We start from the raw sequence: 12,066 nt of genomic DNA, 5'->3' as shown, positions 1-12,066 counted from the left end.
GTCTTTCATTACAGTGGGAAGGTCATGTTGTTATGAGGACATCCACCCAGCTAGGTAATGTAATCAGTGTCTGCCAACCGACTTGGCTGAGGCTGCAAACAGTGACTCAGCAGAAAGCAGACTGGCCTTGTTGTGCTGTCAATGGTAAATCTTAGTATGCTGTCCCCGTTTGATGAGGTCATGGTTATTTTGTGAATCAGGGGTGGAGGGCAGGGCTTTTATTCTGTAAACACAGAGATAGATACAGTTGTTTTATCTCCATGGTGTTAAAGAGTTATATTTCAGGGGTGATGCTGAATGTTCTACTCATGGAGAGGAGTGGATGTCCTACAGGTGTGTGAATCATCTTCTCCCTGACCCACACATGGCAAGTCAGCAATCAGAACTCAGAATAATGGAGTTAGTGTATGTGTGTGTGTGTGTGTGTGTGTGTGTGTGTGTGTGTGTGTGCGTGCGTGCGTGCGTGCGTGCGTGCGTGCGTGCGTGCGTGCGTGCGTGCGCATGTGTGTGTCTGTGTCAGGAGAAAAAGGCATATTGAAGACAGAGGAAATAAAGATCATGCATTGTGTGTCTGGGTGGTCTATTTTTCTGTGTGATGTATGCCTCTTATGACCCATGACCTTCAACTCTGGACCTGAAAGCCAGTTCCACTGCCTTTTTTCATTCTTCTAACCAGGTACTGATTTAAACCTGGGACACTAGGTGGGTGCAATTAATTATCAGGTAAAACAGAAAACCAGCAGGCTCCGGGACTTAGGGTAAGAGTTGAGTACCCCTAACCTATGTTTTCATGTAACAGAATCCAAATAGAATCTTAACTAGAAGACTCACTCTGTCTGTCCTGTGTGCTGTATACTGCTACAAACGGGACATCAGGGCCTGGAGAAAGACCAAAACAGAAACAAATGTGACCAAATAAGACATCAACATCAGACATCGTTCCCATTAGTTTGTGGTGGCACTACTCTGGTTCGTCTCGGTCTTGTCTCGGTTTAATAGTACATTCTGTGGCTCCTTGTCATGTACAGACGTAGGATCTTAATTTGAGCCAGTTTTCTACAGCAAGAAAATAATCCTGCAGCAACCGGAAATGTGAATTATTATGTTGATTATAATTTATTTACATTATTGTAGGKGTTGATACATTTTTCATAAGTCTGAAATTTCAAAGTGAAAATTACAAACATCAGAAATCTTTTTAAACCGCAAATACACTACACATTTTACATTTCCTGCATTTAGGACAGTTCTCAAGCAACAGGGTGATCAAATTAAGATCCTACATCTGTACAACAGTGACTGCATGGTTCAAAATGTATCTCCACTGTCCATAGTTCTGGGGAAGCAAGAGGATGGGAAAGGGTTATTTAATCATCAATTTCTAAAAAGACTTGCAAAAAGACTTGTAAGAAATTCATAATCGAATCATTTGAACTCAATAATTCTAATAACTTTAGAATCCGTAATTTAAAATTGCACCTTGTCGATAGAAGACTGAGACACAACATAGTTGAGCCTCAAAGTTCAGACACAAAATCAAAACATAATTGATCAAAGTCTGAAAGCCTGACGTTGTCTCTAATAATTCTTGCTAAACATGTTTTTCTACAAGCACAACAGATCCTTTCCAGACATTCTTGCTATTGTTGGGGAGGCTATTGTTAGCTTATTCAATTAATTTAACACAGCCAAAATAGTTTCTGGAGTGTTCCGGAGCTAGCTTGCAAACAAACAAGCCCCTGTAGAAATATACTCTCTCTGTCTCCTAAACCACATCACTGCACATGGAGGGCAAACATAATGAAATGATCGATGCACTTAGCAAATTGAGAACATGCTAGAAAGAAACATTTGTGGCTCTGCAAAGTAGGCCAGGCAATCTCTCTCAGCTCTGTAATGATATCACAATCATGTCAACTAAATGAAAGCGGGCAAGAGGCAGGATGGAAGAAGATGGCGCTGACAGAAATGGCAGCTCTGCTTCTAGCTCCTATGCAACTTTGCAGTATTTTGTTTTTTGGTGTGTTATTTCTTACATTAGCCCAGAATGTAATGTTCAGTCTCTGGATAATAAAGTAGACTAGCTCTGGGTGAGGATCTCCTTCCAGAGACACATCAGGGATTGTAACATTTTCTGTTTCACAGAAACATGGCTCTCTCAGGATATACTGTCCATGTCCATACAGCCAGCTGGTACAGACCTCTACATGCTTTGTAAGTAGGAAAACCTGCAAAATCGTCAGTGTATCAAATACTTGTTCTCCCCACTGTATATACAGTTGAAGTAGGAAGTTTACATACACTTAGGTTGGAGTCATTAAAACCAGAGATAGCAAAGGGCTGTAAGGACAGGAACCAGCAGGTGACTCGGGCATTACTGTCCTTATTCCGTGACATCCAAACCCGTGGTGCATGGTCCGTTACGAGGGTGAAGTCCAGTGTCACCAGCAACGGTCCAGAACACAGTGCTCCCTTTAGGTCCTGGACGGCTTTCTCTGTCTCCTCAGTTCACTTCACCTGGGCGGGCAGACAGCTCCTGGTCAGATCTGTCAGGGGGCTGGCTGCTTCTTGGTGAGGGGGCGGGGCCAGTTGCGAATCATCTCCACTTTCTTCACCTGGGGTCTCCTGCAGCTCCTCCTTCTGAAGGGAGATCTCCTGCTCCCCCGTGGCTAGCTGTTCCTGTAAGGCGGTGGCCTTTTCTGTCAGAGTGCTGAGCTGCAGCTCTTTTGCTGCTTTGATGAAAAGATCACGATCATTAGAAAGCAAATTACGGACTCCTCTTTAAATCTGCGTATTTCTCCAAAGCTCAGTCTGGACAACACTGCCAGGTATGGACCGCCATTTGGGTCTTTGCGTGTCAAAAAAGATACACATCAAATAACACTATTTGACGTGCCAAATAAGCTTGTTGCCCAATCAGGACCTGCATATGACTGCACGTCACATAATAATTTAACGCGTTCATCATTTTTTTACGTAGTTATTACACATTGATTACACTATTACTCGTATTTCATGTCACAACGATTCATCGATACATATACTACGATGCTGGTAAAGTTGTCTCGCATACCTACAGTGCTGGTCATAAAAAAAGCTAGCTAGCTCATGGATGCAAACAATGTTCTTCCCCAAAAACATAGGAAAACGACATAATCTGTTTCAGTAGCTATAGCTTGCTAACTATATAGCTAGGTGTCATCATCTAAAATAACCCTAATTTATAAGACAGTTCTTATTTGATTAATGGTGTTTTTTCGGACCCATCTATGTGAAGCTAGCCACTGTAATGGCTGTCGTCCTCCTCATCTGAGGAGGAGAAGTTTGCAGGATCGGAAGACCAATGCGCAGCGTGGTAAGTGTCCATAACGTTTATTTTAAAAACATAAACTGAACACTATGAAATACAAAACAATAAATGTGAACATGAACGAAACCGAAACAGTACCGTGTGGCAACAAACACTCACACGGAAACAAACACCCACACAACACAGGTGGAAAAAGGCTACCTAAATATGGTTCTCAATCAGGGACAACAATAAACAGCTGCCTCTGATTGAGAACCATATCAGGCCAAACACAGAAATAGAAAATCATAGAAACACAAACATAGACTGCCCACCCCAACCCACGCCCTGACCATACTAAATAAAGACAAAACAAAGGAAATAAAGGTCAGAACGTGACAGCCACATTAAGGATTAGCCACAATAGTGGAATTTGCGGTTAGCCTTCAAAATAAAAGTATGTCATTGACAGTTATGCAAATGAATACAAATAGCATAATTATGCCATAATTGAGTAGATTAAAACGAGGTTGGAATGTTATATTTAATTAACAAAAGACAATAATTTGTTAATTTGAGAAAAATCTGTTGAAATCAGACTGGACTTATTGGACTTTGCAATTGCATTGGGGGCATACTTATTTCACTGTACAGCCTTACCTATGGATTGTGGATCAATGACATGGGGTATCAGTCTACTCAGTGACACCCAGAGAACATTAGCTTCATAGCTCTTATTGTGGGACCCTGAAACAACTGTGAATTGAGCCACATTTATTGTCAACCTACTATGTGTATTGAACACTATTCCAGAGGAAAAACAATACTGTGTGGATGTTTTGGAGTCTGATAACTCTGAGGAGGACGTTGGGAAAAAATATATTGGGTATTGAGTAGACTGATACCCCATTTCATTGATCTCCAATGCTGCCACCTCTTCCCACGGTGACCTCAGCTGCGTCTCTACCCACTGTAGCACCGGCTGTAGGTCTGTGTCCCGTCCCTGCTGCTGCCCCATTCTGCCATGTCGACAGTCTGCAGCTCACAGCAGACAGGCCCGCTCGCCCGACACACTCTGGCATAGACCCCTCCTCTGCACACAGCTCTCTCTCAAGTCCCTCTCTCTGATGAGAGAGCTCAGGGGGGTGAACACGGRGGCCTCAATCAGTGCACGTTTGAGGGTGTTGAACGGTTGGCTCTAGCCTCTGAGGAGTGGGCCACCTGCCAGTAGCCACTGCGGAGGTCTAGTGAGGAGAACCAGGAGGACCCCCTAACCAGGTACAGCGACTCATCGAAAAAAGGTATGGGGTATGAGTCCTTCCTGGTTACCTCAGAAGGAGAGTTTACAGTCTAACCAGACACCTAGGTATTTGTAGTTGTCCACATATTCTAAGTCAGAACGGTCCAGAGTAGTGATGTAAGAAGGGCGGGCGGGTGTGGGCAGCGATCAGTTGAAGAGCATGCGTTTAGTTTTACTTGCATTTAAGAGCAGTTGGAGACCACGGAAGGAGTGTTGTATGGCACTGAAGCTCGTCTGGAGGTTTGTTAACACCGTGTCCAATGAAGGGCCAAAAGTATACAGAATGGTGTCGTCTGTGTGGAGGTGGATCAGAGAATCACCAGCAGCAAGAGCGACATCATTGACGTATACAGAGAAAAGAGTCGGCCCGAGAATTGAACCGTGTGGCACCCCCATAGAGACTGCCAGAGGTCTGGACAACAGGCCCACTGAACTCTATCTGAGAAGTAGTTGGTGAACAAGGTGAGGCAGTCATTTGAGAAACCAAGGCTGTTGAGTCTGCCAATAAGAATGCGGTGATTGACAGAGTTGAAAGCCTTGGCCAGGTTGATGAAGACGGCTGCACAGTATTGTCTTTTATCGATGGTAGTTATGATATCGTTTAGGACCTTGAGCGTAGCTGAGATGCACCCATGACCAGCTCGGAAACCAGATTGCATTGCGGAGAAGGTACGGTGGGATTCGAAATGGACGGTGATCTGTTTGTTAACTTGGCTTTCTAAGACTTTAGAAAGGCAGAGCAGGATAGATATAGGTCTGTAACAGTTTGGGGGATGACCGCGGCAGCATTCCAATCTTTAGGGATCTCAGACGATACGAAAGAGAGGTTGATCAGGCTAGTAATAGTTGTTGCAACAATTGCAGCGGATAATTTTAGAAAGAGAGGGTCCAGATTGTCTAGCCCAGCTGATTTGTAGGGGTCCAGATTTTGCAGCTCTTTCAGAACATCAGCTATCTGGATTTGAGTGAAGGAGAAATGGGGGAGGCTTGGGCAAGTTGCTGTGGGGGGGGGTACAGAGCTGTCGACCGGGGTAGGGGTAGCCAGGTGGAAAGCATGGCCAGCCATAGAAAAATGAAATTCTTGATTATCGTAGATTTATATGTGGTGACAGTGTTTCCTAGCCTCGGTGCAGTGGGCAGCTGAGAGGAGGTGCTCTTGTTCTCCATGAACTTTACAGTGTCCCATAACTTTTTGGAGTTTGTGCTACAGGATGCAAATTTCTGTTTGAAAAAGCTAGCCTTTGCTTTCCTAACTGCCTGTGTATATTGGTTCCTGACTTCCCTGAAAAGTCAAGTCTGGAGTGAACCAAGGGCTACAGTTGAAGTCGGAAGTTTACATACACCTTAGCCAAATACATTGAAACTTTTTTCACAATTCCTGTTTTTCACAATTCCTGACATTTAATCCTAGTAAAAACTAGGTCAGTTAGGATCACCACTTTATTTTAAGAATGTGAAATGTCAGAATAATAGTAGAGAGAATGATTTATTTCAGCTTTAATTTTTTTCATCACATTCCCAGTGGGTCTGAAGTTTACATACACTTAATTAGTATTTGGTAGCATTTCCTTTAAATTGTTTAACTTGGGTCAAACGTTTTGGGTAGCCTTCCACAAGCTTCCCACAATAAGTTGGGTGAATTTTGGCCCATTCCTCCTGACAGAGCTGGTGTAACTGAGTCAGGTTTGTAGGCCTCTTTGCTCGCACACGCTTTTTCAGTTCTGCCCAAACATTTTCTATGGGATTGAGGTCAGGGCTTTGTGATGCCCACTCCAAAAATGTGACTTTGTTGTCCTTAAGCCATTTTGCCACAACTTTGGAAGTATGCTTGGGGTCATTGTCCATTTGGAAGACCCATTTGCGACCAAGCTTTAACTTCCTGAATGATGTATTGAGATTTTGCTTCAATATAGCCACACAATTTTCCTGCCTCATGATGCCATCTATATTGTGAAGTATACCTTGCAGCAAAGCACCCCCACAATATGATGCTGCCACCCCCGTGCTTCACGTTTGGGATGGTGTTCTTCGGCTTGCAAGCCTCCCCCTTTTCCCTCCAAACATACTGATGGTCATTATGGCCAAACAGTTCTATTTTTGTTTCATCAGACCAGAGGACATTTCTCCAAAAAGTACGATCTTTGTCCCCATGTGCAATTGCAACCGTAGTCTGGCTTTTTTATGGCGGTGTTGGAGCAGTGGCTTATTCCTGCTGAGCGGCCTTTCAGGTTATGTCGATATAGGACTTGTTTTACTGTAGATAAAGATACTTTTGTACCTGTTTCCTCCAGCATCTTCACAAGGTCCTTTGCTGTTGTTCTGGGATTGACTTGCACTTTTCACACCAAAGTACGTCCATCTCTAGGAGACAGAACGCGTCTCCTTCCTGAGCGGTATGGCGGCTGCGTGGTCCCATGGTGTTTATWCTTGCGTACTATTGTTTGTACAGATGAACTTTGTACCTTCTGGCATTTGCAAATTGCTCCCAAGGATGAACCAGACTTGTGGAGGTCTACAATTTCTTTCTGAGGTCTGGCTGATTTATTTTGATTTTCCCATGATGTCAAGCAAAGAGGCACTGAGTTTGAAGGTAGGCCTTGAAAAACATCCGCAGGAACACCTCCAATTGAATCAAAAAATCAGAAGCTTCTAAAGCCATGACATCAATTTCTGGAATTTTCCAAGCTGTTTAAAGGCACAGTCAAATTATGCCAATTTATGTAAACTTCTGAACCACTGGAATTGTGATACAGTGAATTATAAGTGAAATAATCTGTCTGTAAACAATTGTTGGAAAAATTACTTGTCATGCACAAAGTAGATGTTCTAACCGACTTGCCAAACCTATAGTTTGTTGACAAGAAATTTGTGGTGTGGTTGAAAAACAAGTTTTAATGACTCCAACTTAAGTGTATGTAAACTTCCGACTTCAACTGTAAATCAATTTGATTGATTGATTGTACCCAGTGTGACTATTAAAACCTAACCAAACCACAAACCACAAGATGGCAGCATTTGCGCAAAACTGAAAGTGTGAACCACCTCATTTAACAGGGCAAGGTGACTGGGAACATAGCCGAATACAAACAGTATAGTTATTCCCTCCGTAAGGCAATCAACCAGGCAAAACATCAGTACAGAGATAAATTGAGGTCGCAATTCAATGGCTCAGACACGAGACGTACAGTGGATTGCGATAATATTCACCCGCCTTGGCATTTTTCCCATTTTGTTGACTTACAACCTGGAATTAGAATAGACTTTTGGGGGGTTTGTTTCATTTGATTTACACAACATGCCTACCACTTTGAAGATGCAAAATAAAAAATGTTGTGAAACAAATACTTTGTAGAGCCACCTTTTGTAGCAATTACAGCTGCAAGTCTCTTGGGGTATGTCTCTATAAGCTTGGCACATCTAGCCACTGGGATTGTTGCCCATTCTTCAAGGCAAAACTGCTCCTTCAAGTTAGATGGGTCCGCTGGGGTACAGCAATCTTTAAGTCATACCACAGATTCTCATTTGGATTGAAGTCTGGGCTTTGACTAGGCCATTCCAAGACATTTAAATGTTTCCCCTTAAATCACTCGAGGTTGTTTTTATTTAACTAATTATGTGACTTCTGAAGGTAATTGGTTGCACCATATCTTATTTAGGGGCTTCATAGCAAATGGTTGAATACATATGCACACACTACTTTTCCATGTTTTATCTTTTGGAATTTTTTGAAACAAGTTATTTTTTAAATTTCACTTCACCAATTTGGACTATTTAGTGTATGTCCATCACATGAAATCCAAATAAAAATCCATTTAAATTACAGGTTGTAATGCAACAAAGTAGGAAAAATGCCAAGGGGGGTGAATACTTTTGCAAGGCACTGTATGTGGCAGGGTCTACAGACTACAAAGGGAAAACCAGCTACGAAGCTAAACACCTTCTTCGCCCGCTTTGAGGATAACATAGTGCCACCAACGCAGCACGCCTCCAAGGTGTCGCGTCTACTTCCGCTCCTCCCCTCCGGTGTTCGACGTCGCCGGTTTACCCACCACCGGCCCTGGCAACCATCGTTACACACACCCATCATTACATGCACCTGTGTCTCATCATTAGACACACCTGGACACCACTTCACTGATTACCTCCCCTATATCTGTCATTTCCTTAGTTCCCTTCCCCAGGCACTATTGACTATGTTTCATGTCTATACGCTACTCGTGTTTCTTGTATTGGTCTATGTCCCGTTTATTATTAAACTCACCACCTGCACTTGCTTTCCGACTCCCAGCGTATATGTTACACAAGGACTGTGGGTTCTCCTTCTCCGTGGACRACATGAGTAAGACATTTAAGCGTGTTAACCCTCGCAGGGCTGCCGGCCCAGACGGCATCCCTAGCCGCGTCCTCAGAGCATGTGTAGACCAGCTGGCTGGAATATTTAAGTACATATTCAATCTCTCCCTATCTCTATCTTCTGTCCCCACTTGCTTCAAGATGTCCACCATTGTTCTTGTACCCAAGAAAGCAAAGGTAACTGAACTACTCTCACTCACTTCTGTCATTATGAAGTGCTTTGAGAGGCTAGTTAAGGATCACACCACCTTACCTGACACCCTAGACCCACTTCAACTTGCTTACCGCCTCAATAGATCCACAGACAATGCAATCGCCATCGCACTGCACACTGCCATATTCCATCTGGACAAGAGGAATACCTATGTAAGAATGCTGTTCATTGACTATAACTCAGCATTCAACACCATGGTACCCTCCAAGCTCATCATTAAGCTCGGGGYCCTGGGTCTGAACCCCGCCCTGTGTAACTGGGTCCTGGACTTCCTGACGGGCTGCCCCCAGGTGGTAAAGGTAGGAAACAACACCTCCACTTCACTGATCCTCAACACAGGGGCCCCACAAGGGGTTGTGTGCTCAGCCTCCTCCTGTACTCCCTGTTCACCCATGACTGCGTGTCCACGCACGCCTTCAAATCAATTATCAAGTTTGCAGATGACACAACAGTGGTAGGCCTGATTACTAACGATGACGAGACAGCCTACAGGGAGGAGGTTAGGGCCCTGGGAGAGTGGTGCCAGGAAAATAATTTCTCACTCAACGTCAACAAAACAAAGGAGTTGATTGTGGACTTCAGGAAACAGCAGAGGGAGCACACCCCTATCCACATCGACGGGACCACAGTGGAGAAGGTGCAAAGTTTCAAGTTCCTTGGCGTACACATCACTGACAAACTGAAATGGTCCACTCACACATACAGTGTGGTGAAGAAGGCGCAATAGCGCCTCTTCAACCTCAGGAGGCTGAAGAAATTTGTCTTGGCAAAAAACCTTTCCAAACTTTTACAGATGCACAATTGAGAGCATACTGTCAGGCTGTATCACCGCCTGGTACAGCAACTGCACCGCCCACAACCGCAGGGCTCTCCAGAGGGTGGTTCGGTCTGCCCAACGCATCACCAGGGGGAAACTACTTGCCCTCCAGGACACCTACAGCACCCGATGTCACAGGAAGGCCAAAAAGATAATTGAGGACATCAACCACCCGAGCCACGGCCTGTTCACCCCCACTCCGACATTGCTTGATTTGATATTTATATATTTCTTAATTCCATTCTTTTACTTTAAGATTTGTGTGTATTGTTGTTAGTTGTAGATACTATGGCACTGTTGGAGCTAGGAACACAAGCATTTCCCTACACCCGCAATAACATCTGCTAAATATGTGTGTGACCAATACAATTTGATTTGATTTGAGTTTTATTCTACCTTATGTTATCTTTAGTGGTACATTGATATTGATTACTGCATTGCTGGGTTTGGAACTTACAAGAAGGGCATTTCTGTACACTGCACATAACATTAACTTGAAACTTGAATCTTTGGGCTGCTGCTGTTAGACCCTCTTGATATAAGTTTTGAGTAGAGGCCTTGGTTGAAATACACTGCACAAATGATTGTGTTTGTGACCAAATATCATCTGTAACCAACATATACATTGAATTCATTGTCTCAGAGTGTCTCTCAGAGGTGAGGGACCAAAGGTTCATATGACTGAAAAAATTGATAACTTGGGGAGAGAGACAGACAAACCAATTGATTGACAGACTGACTGACCAACCGGTGGCTCCCACCTTTGCAGCTAAGCAGGAAGAGGCTCATGCTGTGGCTGAAGGAGCCTCTGACGTAGCCACAACCTTCGTAGAAGTCACAGGAGAGACAGCGTCTGTTGAAAGGGCCCACTGTGTCCGCACTGCAAACACAACAAGAGGACACTGAGCCAAGTCTTTCTCCTAGATATTTTTCAGACTGAGAGGAAAGCCCCTCAAAGCATCCAGGGCAACTGGCACCTAAATTGTAACCAAGTGAGACGAAAATAACTATTTTGGGKGGGTGGGTGGGTGCAACATAGCTAGGCACAACAGAAGAGGACAGCATTAGAGACAGTTATTCAGAGCTATGTATGTGTTACCTGTAGAGATGCCTGCGTTTCGGATCATCCTCTGTGCTCAAGAAGTATCTGTAAGATACATAATAATAAACATTTCAAGTTGGACGTTTGTTCAACTAATACATAATATAACAAATGCATGGGTGCACACAACATTACGTCATTGAAGTTTTTCCGTAGTCACAAATGTAAGGATTCTACGAAGTGAGAAAAGTAGGTTATTCCAGCGGTACAGTTGAACAGAAACTTGTCGGCTTGATATAAGCAGCAAGAGTACCAAGAGTTCCAACAGCAGGTCTTGCCATTGGAAGAGATGTATCACAAATGAAATATGAGGTGAGGATGTTTTTTTAAACTTAAGTAGGCCAGGAACAAATTTGACAGGGGGGGTGGGGGGAGTCATACGTGAGGCGCAATCCATTCTGAGGGAATCCCAGCATCTCTTGTTTGATGAATTTAGGTTGCTTCTCTCAGAGCAGCTCCCCAAGTATATTTATTGTCATTTATACATTGGTTGGGTCTAATCCCAAATGCTGATTGGTTAAAACCGCATTCCAGTTGGTGTCTATTCCACAAGTTAATACCGGCTAAATCTATGACGTTAAATGCCTATTTACTTTACTGTCATGTGTCCAATGTGTTTTTACTACATGCCCCCCGAGGATAAAAAATACTCTACTCTACTCCGGAGAGAGGGAGAGCAAGGGGGAGAGAGAGAGGTTTGTTGTGGATGGTTGTTTGTGTTATAATCACAGCAAAGAATGTGTGTATACTACATGTGAAGGCATGTAAGTGTGTTTGTGTGTGTTTGTGTCTGTGTGTGGTCCAGCTGCGTCAGGAGCTCACATTAGCTGGATGTCCTCGTTGTAGGCCAGAACCTGGGTGACGTCCCAGTCTCCAGACGTGATGGACTGCAGCGTGTCTGTGCTGGTGTTGGGCTAGAGAGGGAAGGAGGAAGAGATAGACACACTGAGTAAAGCAAGCATTAAGAACGCCTTCCTAATATGGAGTTGCA

The 12,066-nt window shown here is 43.8% G+C and overlaps 1 pseudogene; it reads right to left on the bottom strand.

Annotated features, from left to right (window-relative positions):
• LOC111973506 (A-type potassium channel modulatory protein DPP6-like) overlaps positions 1–12,066 on the bottom strand; it is a 62,555-nt pseudogene that overhangs the window by 13,374 nt on the left and 37,115 nt on the right.

This window comes from Salvelinus sp. IW2-2015, linkage group LG14 (genome assembly GCF_002910315.2).
Source record: "Salvelinus sp. IW2-2015 linkage group LG14, ASM291031v2, whole genome shotgun sequence".
Classification (NCBI taxonomy): domain Eukaryota; kingdom Metazoa; phylum Chordata; class Actinopteri; order Salmoniformes; family Salmonidae; genus Salvelinus; species Salvelinus sp. IW2-2015.
Note: the sequence above shows the minus strand (reverse complement) of the source record. Positions and strands in the feature narration are given on the sequence as shown.